The sequence below is a fragment of the Saimiri boliviensis genome, chromosome Y (assembly GCF_048565385.1).
Source record: "Saimiri boliviensis isolate mSaiBol1 chromosome Y, mSaiBol1.pri, whole genome shotgun sequence".
Taxonomy (NCBI): domain Eukaryota; kingdom Metazoa; phylum Chordata; class Mammalia; order Primates; family Cebidae; genus Saimiri; species Saimiri boliviensis.
In genome coordinates this window covers 12,520,683-12,540,450 of record NC_133471.1, presented here as the reverse complement: position 1 = coordinate 12,540,450, position 19,768 = coordinate 12,520,683, and the positions used below count along the sequence as shown (strand labels likewise).

Below are 19,768 nucleotides of genomic sequence, written 5' to 3'. Positions count from 1 at the left end.
AAGTGGTCAGATGGCATATCCATCTCCCCGTTGTCCCAAACTTTTTTTTTTTTTTTTTTTTTTTTTTTTGAGACAGTTTTACTCATGTTGCCCAGGCTGGAGTGCCATGGCACCATCTCGGCTCACCACAACCTCTGCCTCCGAGGTTCAAGTGATTTTTGTGCCTCAGCCTCTTGAGTAGCTGGTCTTACAGGCATGTGCCAGCACGCCCAGCTAATTTTTGTATTATTAGTAGAGATTGGGTTTATCCATGTTGATCAGTCTGATCTGGAACTCCCAACCTCAGGTGATCCACCTGCCTCAGCCACCAAAGTGCTGAGATTATAGGCATGAGCTACCATGCCCGGCCTATTGTTCCAAACTTTATCAACCTAAGGCTGACAACCTGGAAGCCACTTAAGGCTTCCTTTTCCCGTTTCATAATACAACCACAGTTTCCAGGTCAAGTCTGGAACTTAGGAATAAGCATAACGAACCTGTTATAACAAAACAGCACATATCACTAGGATACACAGACACCACCCGTGTGAAGCTCTAAAATCTGTTATTTCCATCTCAGCACAACACTGCACAAACAGTTACTCGTGTTTGCACAGGGAAACAGACCAGGAAGGCTGTTCCTTCCATTCAGAAGTCATTTCCCGACCAGGCACATGGCTCACGCCTGTAACCCTAACCCTAACCTCAACCTCAGCCCCAACCCTTAAACCCTAACCCTAACCCTAAACATCTAACCCTAACCCCTGCCCTAACCATAAACCCAACCCTAACCCTAACTCCTAACCCTAACCCCAACTGCAATTGGCTTTTTAAAAGTATACACCAATCTTTACAATGATCATAATAAATCATCAGTTCTACCCAGTTTTCTCCATCTCAGAGAGTCCCTCCAAAAAGCATCTTTACCACCTTTACCAATCTGTCACGGTTGCATAGTTGACTACTTTTGTCTTCCCATTGCCACTCCCTGCCCTTGTAATCCCTCCGTCTGCATACCACATACCATGTCCTCAACTGTGCCACACCTTCTCACAGGGCTCAGAGGAAACACTCAAATTCCTCAGTCCTTATGACCTGCCCCTCTCCCTGCAACACACACAACTGTGAAAGTGATTCCCCTTGTTCCCCCATGAATATCTGGCCTCCAGCCAAGACTGCGTCTTCACCAGCCCTGAGAAGCCATGCTCCTCTGCCTCTGGAGGCCTTTATTTTTATTTATTTATTTATTTATTTATTTATTTATTTATTTATTTAGAGATGGAGTCTCACTCTGTTGCCTAGGCTGGAATGCAGTGATGCAATCTCGGCTCATTGCAACCTCCTGCTTCGCAGGTGCAAGGAATTATCGTGCCTCAGACTCCCACATATCTGGGATTATAGGTGTGTGCCACCATGCCCAGCTGATTTTTGTATTATTAGTAGAGATAGGGTCTTGCCATGTTGGCCAGGCTGATGGAGGATTTTTAAATGACCCAGACCCTCTCTGGGCCTGGTATTTCTTCCCTAATCTCCCAACATACTTGGATTTGCCCACTGCACTATCTCCCAGGCAGATGATCTTCACGTTGTCATCAGCATCATATTTCCTTTGGTCCAGCTCACTGGGTTTGGTTTTGTCTTCTGCCATTGGCTCCTGGCTGTAGAGAGGGGTCCAGCCCAGGGTGGTGGTGGTGGTGTCTTGTCTGGAAAGATCAATAAGAGGCTGCTGTTAGAGATAAGTCCCCTCAACCAAATCTCTGTCTTCCTCTTCCTGGACAGGAGAGGCAATGAGCCAATGAGAGAGGGGCCCAAGAACACAGTGACACCCTTCTCCATTAATATAGGACAAATCCAAATGTGAGTGAGCTCCAAAATACACACTTGCCTGCCACATGCTGAGCCTTAGGGTTTTAACCTTGTACACACAAGATTCTCTTAGAGTGGTTTCCCCTATGATATCTTCCTACTGCAGGTATGTTTAAGGTCACACCTCCCACTCCTACCTGGAGAGACAATATTCTGTATTTGCAAGTTCTTCTTTTATTTATTTATTTATTTTTTGAGATGGGGTCTCACTTTGTCACCCAGACTGGAGTGCTGTGGCATGATCTCAGCTCACTGCACCACCACCTCCTGGATTCAAGTGATTCTCCTGCCTCAGCTTCTCCAGTTGCTGGGATTACAGGTACCTGCCATCATGCCCAACTAATTTTTATATTTTTAGTAGAGATGGGGTTTTACTATATTGGCCAGGCTGGTCTCAAACTTCTGACCTCAATTGGTCATCTCACGTCGACCTCCCAAATTAATGGGATTGCAGGCATGAGTTGCTGGGCTCAGCCTGTATTTACAAGTCAACATGCAAAAGTTTCCTTACTTGTAAAACAGAGACAAAAACAGTGCCCATATCGCATGGTTGATGTAAGACACCGTCTGTTAGAAAGCCTGAACTCTCATGACTGAATGACACTGAACAGACAGTCAAAGATGCCTGCCCCACACTTGTGACATTTTGCCTTCTTCATGCCTCTTACCTCCCCTTCATTTTCCATCCTACTGTAATCTGTAACTGCCTCTCCCTCCCTCAACACAGGCAGTTCCCTAACCTTCTTCTCTAGGGGTGTTTCAATTTTTACTAGTTTCAAGTGTCTCCTAAATGCTGATCATGTCCCACTGTACCTCCACCCAGACTGCTTCCCTTAGTGCCGGACTCAGATATGTTATGCAACTGCGTACCAGACTGGGAGTAGAAGAGTATGACACAAAGGCATCAATAATATGTTATACACAAATACTTAAGTCCTGTCTACTCCAAAGGCTGCTCCTCACATTCCCCATTTGCATAAGACATTTACCAGGCATCCAGTGCCAACAGCTGTGTGCAACATAATCTCTAGCTCTGTTCTGCTCTCCTCACACCTACATATGACCTTACAAACATTCCTGAGAATGTAACCACAGTCCAGGCTCTTAGCTAGCTGGGTACATAGAAATGATATGATGACAAGATAGCAGCAAGAAGTGAACTTTACTGAGCATTCACCATAAACAGACGTTGCACAGGGTTCAGAGGATATAAGACACAATGATGGCAGAATCTACTGTGGCCAGAGCTACGACAGAAGTATGCACACGGGTCAGGGGTAGAAAATAACAAGAGGGCTCCCAAGATTTACTGACTGTGCCTCCACACAGCTACTGCTTCTGCACAGCCATGTACTTTGCCTTGGTTATCCAGGGGCAGAATTCCTGGGAAGTGGCACATGCTTGGTAAGCATGGTGAGGGATCAGCCTCATCCAGCTGCATGGCTCCATGCACAAGGACTCCAAGGCGGGCTCCCCGGCCTAGGCCTGAGGGACCCCACCAGGGTATGGGCTGCCCAGCGCGGCGCCTGACTGGAGGTGAACAGGGAGTGCGTCTGCTGCTGAGTGTGAGACTGGGGCTTCCGTTAGTGGGTGTTGTACTAAGGCTTCAGTGGGGGACACTCACCTAGAGGGAGTGGATGGGTGGGCACGTCAGGAGTGGGGGGCGCAGTTCCAGATTTCTACAGTTTGTAATTCTTTGATGGAGTAAATTTGAGCAAATTTCTCAACTTTATTTATTTATTTACTTATTTACATTTATTTATTTTATTTATTTTTAAATAGCATTTTAGGTTGGGGTACATGTGAAGAACAAGCAAGATTGTTTCATAGGTACACACGTGCCAGTGTGATTTGCTGCCTTCTCCATGCTATTTCTCCCCAACTCACCATCCCCCACTGTCCCTCCTCTATTCCCCCCAACAGACTCCAGTGTGTAGTGCTCCCCTCCCTTTGTCCATGTGTTCTCATGGTTGAACCCCTGCCTATGAGTGAGAACATGCGGTGTTTGATTTTCTGCTCTTGTGTCAGTTTGCTGAGAATGATGGTTTCCTGGTTCATCCATGTCCCTACAAAGGACACGGATTTCTCAGCTTGTCAACATTTGTTATAAACTCAGAGCTGAGACAGCCATGACTGAGCAGGAATTAGGAGAAGAACCTGGTACTCTCCACACAGCCTGGCAAGAACACCGGCCATGTGCCTGTGGAGAACAGTGGCTCCTGTGGGGCAGACAGGTGTAGACCAAGTAGCTGCGAAATTTATTCTGAAGAAAACACACAAGGAGGAAGCGAGTTGACCTTAGAGGAGGAGAGATGCCCCCCCCGCCCAGGGGACGTCCCATGCATGGGCTTGTGAACCCCGAATATCTGAGACGGTCTCAGTCAATTTAGCCAGTTTATTTTAAATTGTTCTACTATAAGGTCGCATGCACACAAAGGTTCATTGAAGCACTGTTTATGATAGCAAAGACCTGGAACCAACCCAAATGCCCATCGGTGATAGACTGGACAGGGAAAATGTGGAACATATAGACCATGGAACATTATGCAGCCATCAAAAAAGATGAGTATGTGTCCTTTGTAGGGACATGGATGAACCTGGAAACCATCATTCTCAGCAAACTGACGCAAGAGCAGAAAATCAAACACCGCATGTTCTGACTCACAGGTGGGTGTTGAACAATGAGAACACATGTACACAGTGAGGGGAGCACTGCACCCTGGGGTCTGCTGGGGGAAAATGGGAGGGACAGCAGGTGGTGGGGAGTTGGGGAGAGATGGCATGGGGAGAAATGCCTGATGTAGGTGATGGGGAAGAAGGCAGCAAATCACACTGCCACGTTTGTACCTATGCAACAATCTTGCATGTTCTTCACATGTACCCCCAAACCTAAAATGCAGTTAAAAAAAAAAAAAAGAAGAAGAAATAAACGAAGTTTATTTTGCCAAGGTTGAGGACGCACACCCGTGACACAGCCTCAGGAAGTCTTGATGACCTGTGCCAAAGGTGGTTGGGACACTGCCTGGTATTGTACCTTTTAGGGAGACAGGACACATCAATACATGTAAGATGAGCATTGTTTCCCTCCCAAAAGGCAGGAAAACTCGAAGCAGTGAGGGGGCTTCCAGGTCACCGGTAGGTGAGAGACAAACTTGTATTTTTTTTGAGTTTCCAAATTGCCCCCACAAAGGAGGCAATCATACATGCATCTATCTCAGTAAGCAGAGGGGTGACTTTCAATAGAATTGAAAGCAGGTTTGCCCTGAGCATTTCCCAACTGGATTGTTCCCTTTTTTAAATAGTTTTGGGGCCTCAAGATTTTCCTTTCACAGAACCTATGACTAGATTTGCATTTTTAGATCTTGCGAGGAGGCTGCAACACACATGCAGGAGTCATGCTGGTGACCTGGACACAATGAAGGGGGAGAAGTGGATGTGAGAGGCTTTTAGGAGATAAGACTACCAGGCCCTTGGTGATCACTTGAATATGGAAGGTGGAGGAGGGGTGTCAAGCAGACATTGCTCTTGGATTAGCACCGGGGATATTAGGCGCAAGGCTGTATTATTGGTTCGAACCGTGAGAGGCCAACAAACAAGTCAAGGTGGTGTGGAGCAACCCACTGTTTTAATGAGAGCCTGGGTGCTGATGGGCTGAAGAGTAAAATGGTGTCAGCCCCAAGAGAGGGTGAGGCAGGGTTTTTATAGTCTCCTGTAAATGTGAAGTGTCCCAGTCTGATGTAACTGCTACCTGGGACCTAGATGGCCTCTGTCTTGATCTTCACAGGGTACTTGTCTTCTGGCCTGCCCTCTGCTGGCTTCTGCTCTCTTGCTGACCCACACTGCTAGCACAAGTGTCTTGCACTTTAGGACTGGGCCTGAGGAGGAAGGAGTTAACAACTCAAGCTTTGAGGCCCTGGGGAGAACCTTTCATTAGGGAAAGGGGGCTGGCAGATTTTTCTTTGTTAGGCAGAACTTGGTTTTGAGGTGCAGTGGGGTGCCTCAAGCCAAAAGCTTGACTCCTCCTGCAGGCCAGACCCAACATGGCCATTCCTGTGACTGCCAGGCCACTTTGAGGCTGAGAGAGACAATTTTGTCTGGCCTCTCTCCTGCACATGTTTACGGAAGCCTTCTCTGTGTTGGCAGATTTGGGGGTCCACCAGATAGGATCCTGTGAAGAGATCGCAAAGGTCTTTTGCCCAATTTTTAAAACATTTTTTTGTTCATCATATCATTTCCACAATCAAATGAATAAAATATGCAGAGGTTTAGTTAGTGATAAGGTTGATGTTGCACTTGTGCTAGGCAGTGTTTTAGTTCCTTGAGACACCAAGGAGTTGTGACAATCCTTTGCTTTAGAGTTTTGCATATGTAAGTTCTGCTAGTGAGAGCTGTGTGTGTTACAATGTCTAATTTGGTCAGGTGGGATCTGGGCATCTATAAGCTTTGGTAAGCGGAGGCTGTTGTCCAGCAAGTATCTAATAACTCCTCAACATCCCAGTTCTTCTCCACCAATCTTCTGATTCTAGGACTGATGTGGAGGCCATCAGAGCGACTTAAGAGGGGAAGTAGTCACTGTGCTCACTGTGCTCTGTGGCTGGCTTGTTTGGGAGAGTACATTTTAAATCCTCTGCTGAAAAAAAACGTTGGAAACAAGTAGTGTTTCAGCTTGAGTCTCTCGTAAATGGCTTGCAGTCGTATAAACCAGAGCATGCATACCACAAGGCAATATGAGGTTCCCTCTACCACCTTTTCTCCCAGCGGCCTAGGTGGGCATCTGCAGCCTCACTGTATGAAAGTCCAGTCCTTCGTGCTTGGAGTGTCATCAGGGAAAGGCCCTGTTCTGCCATATGCCTAGTTCAAACATACCAGACGAGACAAAGCCAGAAGCATTCCTGAAGGTACCCAAGAAATTCTTCTTTTTCTCTCTCTGGAACAAGATGAATTCTTCAGACCATCAGTTCTAATCTTCAAAATGCATACCTGTTTGTGAGATCTCCTTTAAATACTACTGTAGACCCCAGGATTTATTCCTTAAATTTTTAAAATATTAGTTTTATTTGCAATCAATATATCCTTAATTTTAGAATTTGTATTAATATAAGGGAGAACTATTTAAATCTGTCTATGCCATACGTGCCTCTGGCTTATTGTCCAATTAGTTGTAGACTCAGGCTAAGGTTTTGTTTCTGTCTCTAATTTTTGTCAGAACAAGTATAACTGATCTTGAAACATTCGCTTTTATTGTAGGGACTCGTGCTGCCGTCTCCATTCCTTTCTCTTTTTGTGCAAACTGCGTGGAAGCTCTTTCATATGAACGTTTTAACCACCTTCACTCTCCCATGTCCACTATCAGCACATTCAGACTTACCCAGCCAAGGCTGTCATCTTAGGCCAGGGAGTTTTTAGGAATTTTATTTTGCTGTGATGTGGTTGAGACCCCTTTGACTCACTTTATCACCCTGGGGTTCTTTCTATTTTAAGAGCCCAAGAGGGCAGAAAAAGAAGGTAGGTGAGCAATTAAGCCCTCTGAGTCAGGAGAGTGCTCCCTTGTGTTAAGCAATATTGTAGAACATGGTATTTAGTAAGCTCCTCGCAGATGAGCCACATGCTGAGCATGCATGCCTGCTTGCTGCTGTGAGCTCAGACACCCTCATCATTAGTCCATTAGCCTTTTCTATCTCCGGAGGGAATTATAAGGCCCACTTGATAACCTCTAAGGTGTTTCCCCAAAACACTGAGGACAGAACGAAAGGTGAGGAGTGTTAGCCACAGGTCAGAAGTGCAGGAAAATCTCTCAATGTGGGTTGTTGGAGAAATGCAGGCCTTTTTCAAGGACTCAGCACATTCTAGGATGACAAATTGGGATATCAGATACTCTCAGATATTTGTCCTAAGCCTTTGTTTAGGGTTCTTTATTAGTTTGTTCAGGCACCACAATGTCAAGTGCTAAGCAGGGCATTGGAATCTCTCCAGTCCACATTAGCTTGGTCTAATTTTAAAGTTGAGTTTCTCATTATTCTCACTTGACATACCTTATGTATCCCACACTCACCCTAGTAACGCATCGTGCTCACTGTTACCTTTGCAACAAGACTTGATTTTAGTTAGCCTGGAGGGGTACTCTTCACATGTCTAGACCCAGTTCTGACTCATCCTTCTTCCCTGCATCAGTCAGTGGGGGCTAGGTTAAACTACGGTGACAAACAACCTCCAAGTTTCAGTGGCTCAAACACATTTTTCCTCATTTATTTACATTTCATCGTGGGTCAGGTGCTGCATCATCCTAACAGAAATCCAGGCTGAATGAGGTACCATCAATAAGATCTCCATTGCTATAGAAAAAACAAAAAGCATACTGGATAGAACTCTGTTTCTTGGAGATTTCTTCTGGAAAAGCCACATGTTATTTCTTCTCGCCTCTAATGGCCAAAAAAAAAAAAAAAAAAAAAAAAAAAAAAAAAAAAAGTAAAAAAATGTCATATGGCCATGCAAAAAGTGAAGTGTGATGGAACAGTCAGAATGCTTTCATAAAAACTGAACTGAAAATATGACTATTGTGATTAGCAGCCTGCATCCCTAACAACCCAGTTCTGTAACCCTCTGAACTTTTTATGTCTTGCAAAGTATTAGAATTTCTTAAGCCATACCACTGAGAGGGACTGCAAAATACATAACGACATTTCCTTTAGGACGTCCTTAGAGAATTCAAGGAAAAGAAGTTAAATAATTCAGAAGTGCTTTTGTGTACAGCTATTTAGCACTAGAGGGTAAGGTTAGAGATAGATCGTAAAGATAGTAATAGGGTTAGGGTTAGGGTCTGGGTCAGAGTCATGGCTGGAAGTATGGTTTAGAGGTAGGGTCATGGTCAGGTTCAAGATCAAAGTCAGGGTCAGAATTAGGGACCAGGGTAGGGATCAGTGTTAGTTAGAGTCGGGGTCAAAGTCTAGGGACAGGGTTAGGGTTAGAACCAGAGCTTTGTTCTCCTCAGGACCCACCTGAGGAGAGGCCATGGCTTTGGAGCACCTGGTAGCATGTCCACGGTGAACACCAAAGTTTTGTTCTCCTCAAGACTGACCTGGGGAGATGTGGCTACAGGCCATGTGAGGAAGGTGAGGCAAAAGCTTCCTATATGTTCTTGGCTTTACTTTCACATATTACATTCTCTGAGTCTTGTTTTCAAAAGCAGCCCTTGCTTGAGACTTTGGCTGCTTCATCACTTATAGTGTGCCATAATATATTGTAAGATTTGGCTTTGTTTCCAGGGTGATATCTTAGTATAGAGAAAGGAGAAATGCTTAGAGCCGCCATGAGGACAGCTGAGATGAAAGCTGGGGATGAGCGGGCATCTTTCAAGTCACCCCAAGCCTGAGGCTGGCAGAAACATGTCCACCCCCTGTAAACAGTTTTGTTCATGTTTTTATTACTCATTTCTCTTACAGTGTTAAAGTAGTCAAAACAGTATTAAAAAGTGAAAAGTAGGCATATTAAAACGTGCAACATTATTTAAGTTTAAATATATTAATTGTACCTCATCAACATTTTTTATTTTGTTCATAAAGTGAAAGGTTAATTGCCAATACTTGTACTAGTAGATAAAATAATGTCTGTTTTGCAAACATTGACATCCTCTGTTACAGGTATGAACCCCAAAAATCTGAAACAGGTCTCAGATTTTTTAGGGAGTTTATTTTGCCAAATTTGAGGATGCGTGCCCATGATGCATCCTCAGGAGGTCCTGACATGTGCCCAAGGTGGCAGGGCACAGCTTTGTTTTATACATTTTAGGGAGACGTCGGAAATCAATCATGATGTGTAAGATATGTACATTTATGTGCTTTGGTTCAGTCCGGAAATCAATATATGTACATTGGTTCAGTCCAGAAAGGTGAGAAAATTTGAAGAGAAGGCCAGACAGGGGGCTTCCAGATTATGGTTTGATAAGAGACAAATGGTTTCATTCTTTTGAGTTCCCATTACCCTTTCCAAATGAGGCAATCAGATATGCATTTATCTCTGTGAGCAGACAGGTGACTTTGAATAGAATGGGAGGCAGGTTAGCCCTAAGCACTTCCCAGCTTGACTTTTTTCTTTAGCTTAGTGATTTTGGATCCCCAAGATTTATTTTCCTTTCACAAGGTTTAACATGTTTTCCTATGAGCATTAAGTATTCACTGTGAATTTTATTAAATGAGGCACAGATTTTATAAAAATCAACTTCATGACTGGCTATATAGACATAATTACATAGAAGTTCAACTAAATTTGGAAACATTCCAGAGTTTGGGTTTCCAATAATTCTTTGTGATTCTTTAAAAGGTAAAGTGTTTTTTCCCCATAAAACATAGAAACATCTAAAATCACCCATAGAATGTCTTGCCATTTTTGTTTCTCTAGTTTCCTCATTTTCTGCAAAGGTTCATTTAGGAAACTGACTTGGGATATCCTTTTAAGCTCTTCTGTTTTAGATACCTGGTGAAACATTGAATCATCATGATCACAAATTCGGTTCACATTCTTTCTTTGAATATTTTTTTATGCAGTTGCCAATGTTTGATTCCAGTGTATTATGGCTAAAAGGTAAGCACTGGAACAAAATAAAGACAAGAAGTATTTGGAATAAGTGATCCAGTCATAATGAATCAATTTGCCATTGGAATCTATTTTTACAAAGTCACTCTTTTAAAAATGTTTAGCCATAAATTGAAACAGAGTCTGTAAGGTTGTTATTATTATTATTATTTTGCATGGTCTAAGGTGAAAAGCATTGTAGAGAATGAACCCAGGACACAACCACAGCACAAGAAAAAAAAAAAAAAAAAGATAAATAAGATCATACATATGTGTTACTACTGTAACAAACATGTAAAGAACATTCATTTTTATTTATCAATCTATATTATTTAATTTTTTGTGTCATAGATGCTCTTTTTTAAAAACAACAGGACTAGTTAACTGTCAATTACTAGCAATTCATGGTATAAATAATTAAACAAGGAAGTGTTCAAAAAATTATAATGTTTTAAATATTTATTTTACAGCAGTTTTTGACATACACAGAAATTGAAAGAAAAAAAATGCATAGATTTCCCATGTAGCTCCAACCTAGTTTTCCCTCTCAATAACATCTTCTGTCAGTGTGTCTCACATGTCTTGTTAGTATCTTACATAATTTGTTATACTTAATGAACAAATACAGATTATTATTAACTAAAGTTCATATTTCATTTGTATTCCTTTAGTTCTGTCTTACCCTGACCCAGCATTCCCTCGAGGATCCCACATGGCATGTAATCATCATGTCCCTATGGCTCCTCCTGGTTGTGGTTAAACATGGAATATTTCTTATAATTAGACTGAGGTTATGGATATGGAAGTAGTAGAACACAGAGGTGAAGTGCTGTCCCTGTCATTTCATGTTCCCAAGGTGAACTCTCACCTTTGATGTTAACTTGCATCATCTGACAGAGCTAGCATTTGTCAGGTTTCTCCTGTGAAGTCGCTTTTCCTCCTTGTCCACATTGCATGTGTTCTTCTCGAGTAAGTTACTATGTAAAGACCATACTTATGGAGTGAGGAGTTAGCTCCACCTTCTTGATGGCTGAGTGTCTACATCAATTATTTGGAATTCTTTGGCAAAGAAGATTTCTTTTCAACTCCACTTGCTTATTCACCTATGTATACAAATGCACCTAGATAATTACTTGAAGCTTTAGTTAGTATTAAACACTACAGCATTATGTTGCACAATTCATTCCTGTGTTGGTCATTGGTAGCTCTCTTTGGCTCCAATTTTTATTTTACATATTTCAGGGTTTTTCAGTACTTACTTTCTGATACTTTGAGTGTATCCCGGCTCATATATTTACTGTCCCAGTTCCAGTATCAGACATCTCTTCAGAAAGCCTGATTCCTTTTTGAATGGTAGGAAAACTTACATCTGGCTGCCAAATGAGCACATCATATCTTGTCCCTCATTAGCAGTGCTAGGAAGTATATGTGTGTGTGCAACCTACCTATACACATCTAATTACAAAGATTTCTATGGGAACTGTATGTATCTATATTGAACTAAGCATAAGTTTACGTTGATGTGTCCACCTCTGATCTATCACATGAATAATTCTAGCCTTCTCCCCTTGCTTATTTGTAACTGCCCACTTCAACAGTGAGAGGCCTAGTTTCTACCATCTGTGACTTATGTAACTCATTGTTTGATTCCAGATAGAGATACTGTGGTTTTACAAGTCTTCACGATTACCCTTCTTGAAAAGAACTTTATAAAATGGAATCCCGTGATGAAGTACAGTTCATTTGCCTGCAGCCTACAGATTCTGTTCATTTTCAAAATGACTTAGGTCAGCCAGTAGAAAATTGAAAATTCCAAATTAACTAATTCTTTAAAAAAATCAAATTAAAACAACTGTGCTTGCCTGCTTAACGAAAAATGTCAAGATTACAATATTCAAAGTTAACAAAGATTAAGACAATTACTACTTTAATTCACTTATGGTAGGTTTCTGATAGGCAATTTGGTAATTAATAGAAAATGAATTAAAATTACCACATCTCATAAGTATTTATTTATTTAAATTTTTTTTTTTAGGAAGACGGACACTGTTATGAAAAAAAAAAATAATTTGCTTTTTCTTCTGCTTAGAAAAATTGTTCATTACTCATGTTATTCTAGCGCCACAAATTTTTTCAAAGAAAAAACACGATGATATTAAAACAAGTATTATTTTAAAGGTAAATCGCTGTGAGGAATCTAAATAGATGATGTAGTGGACATATTCACATAATTTAAAGAAAAATAAGATATAATGATGATATGATACTCAAATAATACTTCACAGTTTATAGCATATCGACATTTTTTTTTTAATTTAATTTTATTTTATTTTATTTTATTTTAGGTTTCGGGGTACATGTGATGAACATGCAAGATTGTTGCATAGGTACACACATGGCAGTGTGGTTTGCTGCCTTCCGTCCCCTCACCTGTATCTGGCATTTCTCCCCATGCTATCACTTCCCACTTCCCCACCCCCCGCCCCTCCCCCATTTCCCCCCAACGGACCCCAGTGTGTAGTGCTCCCCTCCCTGTGTCCTTGTGTTCTCATTGTTCAGCACCCGCCTATGAGTGAGAATATACGGTGTTTGATTTTCTGCTCTTGTGTCAGTTTGCTGAGAATGATGGTTTCCACATTCATCCAGGTCCCTACAAAGGACGTGAACTCATCGTTTTTGATGGCTGCGTAATATTCCATGGTGTATATGTACCACATTTTCCCTATCCAGTCTATCATCGTTGGACATTTGGGTTGGTTCCAGGTCTTTGCTATTGTAAACAGTGCTGCAATGCACATTCGTGTGCACGTGTCCTTGTAGTAGAATGATTTATAATCCTTTGGATATATACCCAGTAATGGGATTGCTGGGTCAAATGGGATTTCTATTGTTAGGTCCTTGAGGAATCGCCACACTGTCTTCCACAATGGTGGAACTAATTTACATTCCCACCAACAGTGTAGAAGTGTTCCTATTTCTCCACATCCTCTCCAGCATCTGTTGTTTCCCGATTTTTTAATGATCGCCATTCTAACTGGTGTGAGATGGTATCTCAATGTGGTTTTGATTTGCATTTCTCTGATGACCAGTCATGATGAGCATTTTTTCATATGTTTGTTGGCCTCCTGTATGTCTTCTTTTGTAAAGTACCTGTTCATGTCCTTTGCCCATTTTTGAATGGGCTTGTTTGTTTTTTTCTTGTAGATCTGCTTTAGTTCTTTGTAAATTCTGGATATCAGCCCCTTGTCAGATGGGTAGGCTGCAAAAATTTTTTCCCATTCTTTTGGTTGCCGATTCACTCTACTGACTGTTTCTTTTGCCGTGCAGAAGCTGTGGAGTTTGATTAGGTCCCATTTGTCTATTTTGGCTTTTGTTGCCACTGCTTTTGGCGTTTTGGTCATGAAGTCCTTGCCTACACCTATGTCCTGAATGGTTTTGCCTAGATTTTCCTCTAAGGTTTTTAGGTCTGATGTTTAAGTCTTTAATCCATCTGGAGTTAATTTTGGTGTAAGGTGTCAGGAAGGGGTCCTGTTTCTGCTTTCTGCACATGGCTAGCCAGTTTTCCCAACACCATTTATTAAACAGGGAGTCCTTTCCCCATTGCTTGTTTTTGTCAGGTTTGTCGAAGATCAGATGGTTGTGGGTATGTTGTTTTTCCTGTGAGGCCTCTGTTCTGTTCCATTGGTCTATATCTCTGTTTCGGTACCAGTACCATGCTGTTTTGATTACTGTAGCCTTGTAGTATAGTTTGAAGTCCGGTAGTGTGATGCCTCCTGCTTTGTTCTTTTTGCTCAGAATTGACTTGGCTATGCGGGCTCTCTTTTGGTTCCATATGAAGTTTAAGGTGTTTTTTTCCAGTTCTGTGAAGAAGGTCATTGGTAGCTTGATGGGAATAGCGTTGAATCTGTAAATTACTTTGGGCAGTATGGCCATTTTCACAATGTTGATTCTTCCTAACCATGAACATGGAATGTTTCTCCATCTGTTTGTATCCTCTCTTATTTCACTGAGCAATGGCTTGTAGTTCTCCTTGAAGAGGTCCTTTACGTTCCTTGTTAGTTGTATTCCTAGGTACTTTATTCTCTTTGTAGCAATTGTGAATGGCAGTTCGTTCTTGATTTGGCTCTCTTGAAGTCTATTACTGGTGTACAGGAATGCTTGTGATTTTTGCACGTTGATTTTGTATCCTGAGACTTTGCTGAAGTTGTTTATCAGTTTCAGGAGATTTTGGGCTGAGATGATGGGGTCTTCCAGATATACAATCATGTCATCTGCAAATAGAGACAATTTGATTTCCTCCTTTCCAATTTGAATACCCTTTATTTCTTTTTCTTGCCTGATTGCTCTGGCTAGAACTTCCAGTACTATATTGAATAGGAGTGGTGAGAGAGGGCATCCTTGTCTAGTGCCAGATTTCAAAGGGAATGCTTCCAGTTTTTGCCCATTCAGTATGATATTGGCTGTTGGTTTGTCGTAAATAGCTTTTATTGTTTTGAGATACGTTCCATCAATACCTAGTTTATTGAGGGTTTTTAGCATAAAGGGTTGTTGAATTTTGTCAAAAGCCTTCTCTGCGTCAATTGAGATAATCATGTGGTTTTTATCTTTGGTTCTGTTTATGTGGTAAATTACGTTTATGGACTTGCGTATGTTGAACCAGCCTTGCATCCCCGGGATGAATCCTACTTGATCATGGTGGATGAGCTTTTTGATATGCTGTTGCAATCGGTTTGCCAGTATTTTATTGAAGATTTTTGCATCTATGTTCATCATGGATATTGGCCTGAAATTTTCTTTTCTTGTTGAGTCTCTGCCGGGTTTTGGTATCAGGATGATGTTTGTCTCGTAAAATGATTTGGGAAGGATTCCCTCTTTTTGGATTGTCTGGAATAGTTTCAGAAGGAATGGTATCAGCTCCTCTTTGTATGTCTGGTAGAATTCAGCTGTGAACCCATCTGGACCTGGGCTTTTTTTGGGTGGTAGGCTCTTTATTGCTGCCTCGACTTCAGACCATGTTATTGGTCTATTCAGGGTTTCGGCTTCTTCCAGGTTTAGGCTTGGGAGAGTGCAGGTGTCCAGGAATTTATCCATTTCTTCCAGGTTTACTAATTTATGTGCATAGAGTTGTTTGTAATAATCTCTGATGATGGTTTGGATTTCTGTGGAATCTGTGGTGATATCCCCTTTATCGTTTTTTATTGCATCAATTTGGTTATTCTCTCTTTTCTTTTTTATTAATCTGGCTAGTGGTCTGTCTATTTTGTTGATCTTTTCAAAAAACCAGCTCCTGGATTTATTGATTTTTTGAAGAGTTTTTTTTTGTGTCTCTATTTCCTTCAGTTCTGCTCTGATCTTAGATATTTCCTGTCTTCTGCTAGGTTTTGAGTTTTTTTTATCTTGCTCCTCTAGCTCTTTCAATTTTGATGATAGGGTGTCAATTTTCGACCTCTCCTTTCTTCTCCTGTGGGCACTCATTGCTATATATTTTCCTCTAGAGACTGCTTTAAATGTGTCCCAGAGATTCTGGTATGTTGTGTCTTCGTTCTCATTGGTTTCTAAGAACATCTTTATTTCTGCCTTCATTTCATTGTTTATCCAGTCAACATTCAAGAGCAAGTTGTTCAGTTTCCATGAAGCTGTGTGATTTTTAGTTAGTTTCTGCATTCTGAGTTCTAACTCGATTGCACTGTGGTCTGAGAGACTGTTTGTTATGATTTCTGTTCTTTTGCATTTGCTCAGGAGTGATTTACTGCCAATTATGTGGTCAATTTTAGAGTAGGTGTGATGTGGTGCTGAGAAGAATGTATATTCTGTGGATTTGGGGTGGAGAGTTCTGTAAATGTCTATTAGGTTTGCTTGTTCCAGGTCTGAGTTCAGGTCCTGGATATCCTTGTTGATTTTCTGTCTGGATGATCTGTCTAATATTGACAGTGGGGTGTTAAAGTCTCCCACTATTATTGTGTGGGAGTCTAAGTCTCTTTGTAGGTCATTGAGAACTTGCCTTATGTATCTGGGTGCTCCTGTATTGGGTGCGTATATATTTAGGATCGTTAGCTCTTCTTGTTGCAGTGATCCTTTTACCATTATGTAATGTCCTTCTTTGTCTCTTTTGATCTTTGTTGCTTTAAAGTCTATTTTATCAGAGATGAGAGTTGCAACTCCTGCCTTTTTTTGCTCTCCATTTGCTTGGTAGATCTTCCTCCATCCCTTTATTTTGAGCCTTTGTGTATCCTTGCATGTAAGATGGGTTTCCTGGATACAGCACACTGATGGGTTTTGGCTTTTTATCCAGTTTGCCAGTCTGTGTCTTTTGATTGGGGCATTTAGTCCATTGACATTTAGGGATAGTATTGTTATGTGTGATTTTGATACTGTCATTTTGATGCTACCTGGCTGTTTTGTTGGTTAGTTGATACAGATTCTTGATTGTGTCGATGCTCTTTTACCATTTGGTGTGTTTTTGGAGTGCCTGGTACTGGTTGTTCCTTTATAAGTGTAGAGCCTCTTTCAGGAGTTCTTGTAGAGCAGGTTTGGTGGTGATGAAATCTCTGAGCGCTTGCTTGTTCACAAAGGATTTTATTTTTCCTTCGCTTATGAAGCTTAGTTTGGCTGGATAGGAGATTCTGGGTTGAAAGTTCTTTTCTTTAAGGATGTTGAATATTGGCCCCCAATCTCTTCTGGCTTGTAGGGTTTCTGCTGAGAGATCTGCTGTGAGTCTAATGGGCTTCCCTTTGTGGGTAACCCGACCTTTCTCTCTGGCTGCCCTTAGCATTTTCTCTTTCATTTCAACCTTGGTGAATCTGACGATTATGTGCTCTTCTTGCGGAATATCTTTGTGGTGTTCTCTGTATTTCCTGGATTTGAATATTGGTCTGCCTTGCTAGGTTGGGGAAGTTTTCCCGGATAATATCCTGAAGAGTATTTTCCAGCTTGGATTCATTCTCTTCATCACATTCAGGTACACCTATCAGACGTAGATTAGGTCTTTTCACATAGTCCCACATTTCTTGAAGATTTTGTTCATTCCTTTTTGCGCTTTTTTCTCTGTTCTTGCCTTCTCTTTTTATTTCATTGAGTTGATCTTCGACCTCTGATATCCTTTCTTCTGCTTGGTCAATTCGGCTGTTGAAGCTTGTGCATGCTTCACGAAGTTCTCGCGTTGCGTTTTTCTGCTCCATCAATTCACTTATACTCCTCTCTATGCTGTCCATTCTCGTCAGCAGTTCGTCCAATCTTTTTTCAAGGTTCCTATTTTCTTTGCGTGCGGTTAGAACATGTTCTTTTAGCTCGCTGTAGTTTCTTACTACCCACCTTCTGAAGTCTGATTCTGTCATTTCATCACTCTCCTTCTCCATCCAGTCTGGTTCCCTTGCTGGTGAGGAGTTGTGATCCCTTTTAGGAGGAGAGGTGTTCTGGTTTCGGGAGTTTTCATCCTTTTTACGCTGGTTTCTTCCCATTTTTGTGGGTTTATCCACCTGTTGTCTGTCTCTGTCCCAGGGAGTTGGAGCTTTATGAGTTTCCGTTGCACTACTGCCTTTTTTTGATTTTTCTTTCAGGTCTGACCCGCCCAGCTAGCAGCACGCCTAGCCACTGCCTGCCCGCAGGGGCTTTGCTGAGCTGCTGTGGGCTCTGCCCAGCTGCCCTGAGATCTTCCCTGTAGTCCTTTTTATATGGGAGTAGTTAGAACTGTCTCGGCAGCGGTGGCCCTGCCTCTGTTATGGCGGACTCTCTCTGTTGTGGGAGGTTGCCTCGGCAATGGCAGCCTTCCTCCGTAGTGGTGGAGAGTCTCAGTAATGGCGGAAGCCCCTCCCCCACCGAGCCGGGCCATCCAGGTTCAGCTGTGCTTGGTTTGAAGGGCTCAACCCCGAGGGTTTCCAATTACTGTTTTTGTTTTGGTTGTTGTTGGGGGTGGAAGGCTGGGACCAGCCGAGCCTGATCACCTGGCTCCCTGACTCTGAGTCTTTTCTTTTAAGTTGAACGACCCCGAGTTCCGGTCGCTTGTTGAAAAGGTGCCGGGATCTCCCGTGCTGCGACTCACGGAGTCGGCTCGGCCTGCGGCGCCGGCTCCTGGTGGATTTTCTGCCTAGGAATCTCCTGGCCTGACTCGCTATTTCAGATGAATGGCCCACTCTGCCGTCTCAGGGCTCTGCTCGTCAGCTAAGAGGGCTCCCAGACCAGTGGTTTTTGTACGGAGAACCGCAGCAACAGGGAGTGGTCACAGCAGCCGCGCGGGCGGAATCAGCCCCACAGGGGCCAAAACAGCCACACGGGCTGGGACTGCGACACTGGCGACCCCTCTGCCTGGGTATCTCCTGGTCTGTGGGCAATAAGAGTTCCTCTGTAAATGCGGCGTTCACTCACCCTCTGCACTTTCACTGGGAGCTGAAGTCCTGAGCTGTTCTTAGGCGGCCATCTTCCCAGCATTCCTCGACATTTATTTATTTTCCACAATGCTGTCATATGGATATGACTAGTAGTGGAATTTGCTTCCAATGCCAATTGGCTGCCACTTATTGAGTGTTTACTCTATGTGCTATGCTTTACACACATTTATCTCATTTAATCCCCATAGCAACCACATGAGATTTCTTAGAAGGCAATATTCCACTGGGTGAGATAAATACCTGCTGTGTATTAAATCTATCCAAAAAATCTAAAAAAAAGTGCATTAATGCATAATTATTTTTAATAAAAATAAAGAAGTTAAATGTACAAAGATTTACTTGGAAGTGTACTGTTTGGAATATAAAAATGTTGAACACTAAACATCCATTGATAAACTGGTTAAATTGCGTGTGTTAATCTCCATTATGGAATACTAGGCAGTCATTGAAGTATATATGGTAGAAGTATGACAAACCATGTTTATAATATATTTTGAGTGAAAAGAATCTAAGATATATACCTCTGTATCCTATGATAACATTTTTGTGGAGTGTGTGTATATGTGTGTCTGTGCAAAACATTCAGAAGACTATTATCAAAGTTATTAACAAACACTTTTATATAATCCACAAGATGTAACAAATGTGTCCATTTGGGTGAGGATGTGGTGGTAAAAAGCTGTTAAAAATATATTCTACCAAGGTAAGAATAGGACTAATTATTCTTCTCCAAATGATATTCTGAGGGCAATACAAGCAGAGATGTTGAGGGGTATACAGTAGAGAGGGAATTTTAGCTAGGAGAAAGGCAATCCAAAAAGTAATTTGTTGCAAAACGTGAATACACAAAAATGTGAATATACTTAATGCCACTGAATTGTACACTCAGAATTTGTACACTTAAAAATGTACACTTAAAAAAATTGTACATTAAAGTGTTAAATTTTATATTATGTGTAATTCACAACAAT

General features: G+C 41.8%; 1 pseudogene; it reads right to left on the bottom strand.

Moving 5' to 3' along the window:
• Positions 1 to 442: 442 nt before the first annotated feature.
• Positions 443 to 19,768, bottom strand: part of LOC141583071 (coagulation factor XIII B chain-like) — a 36,403-nt pseudogene continuing 17,077 nt past the window's right edge.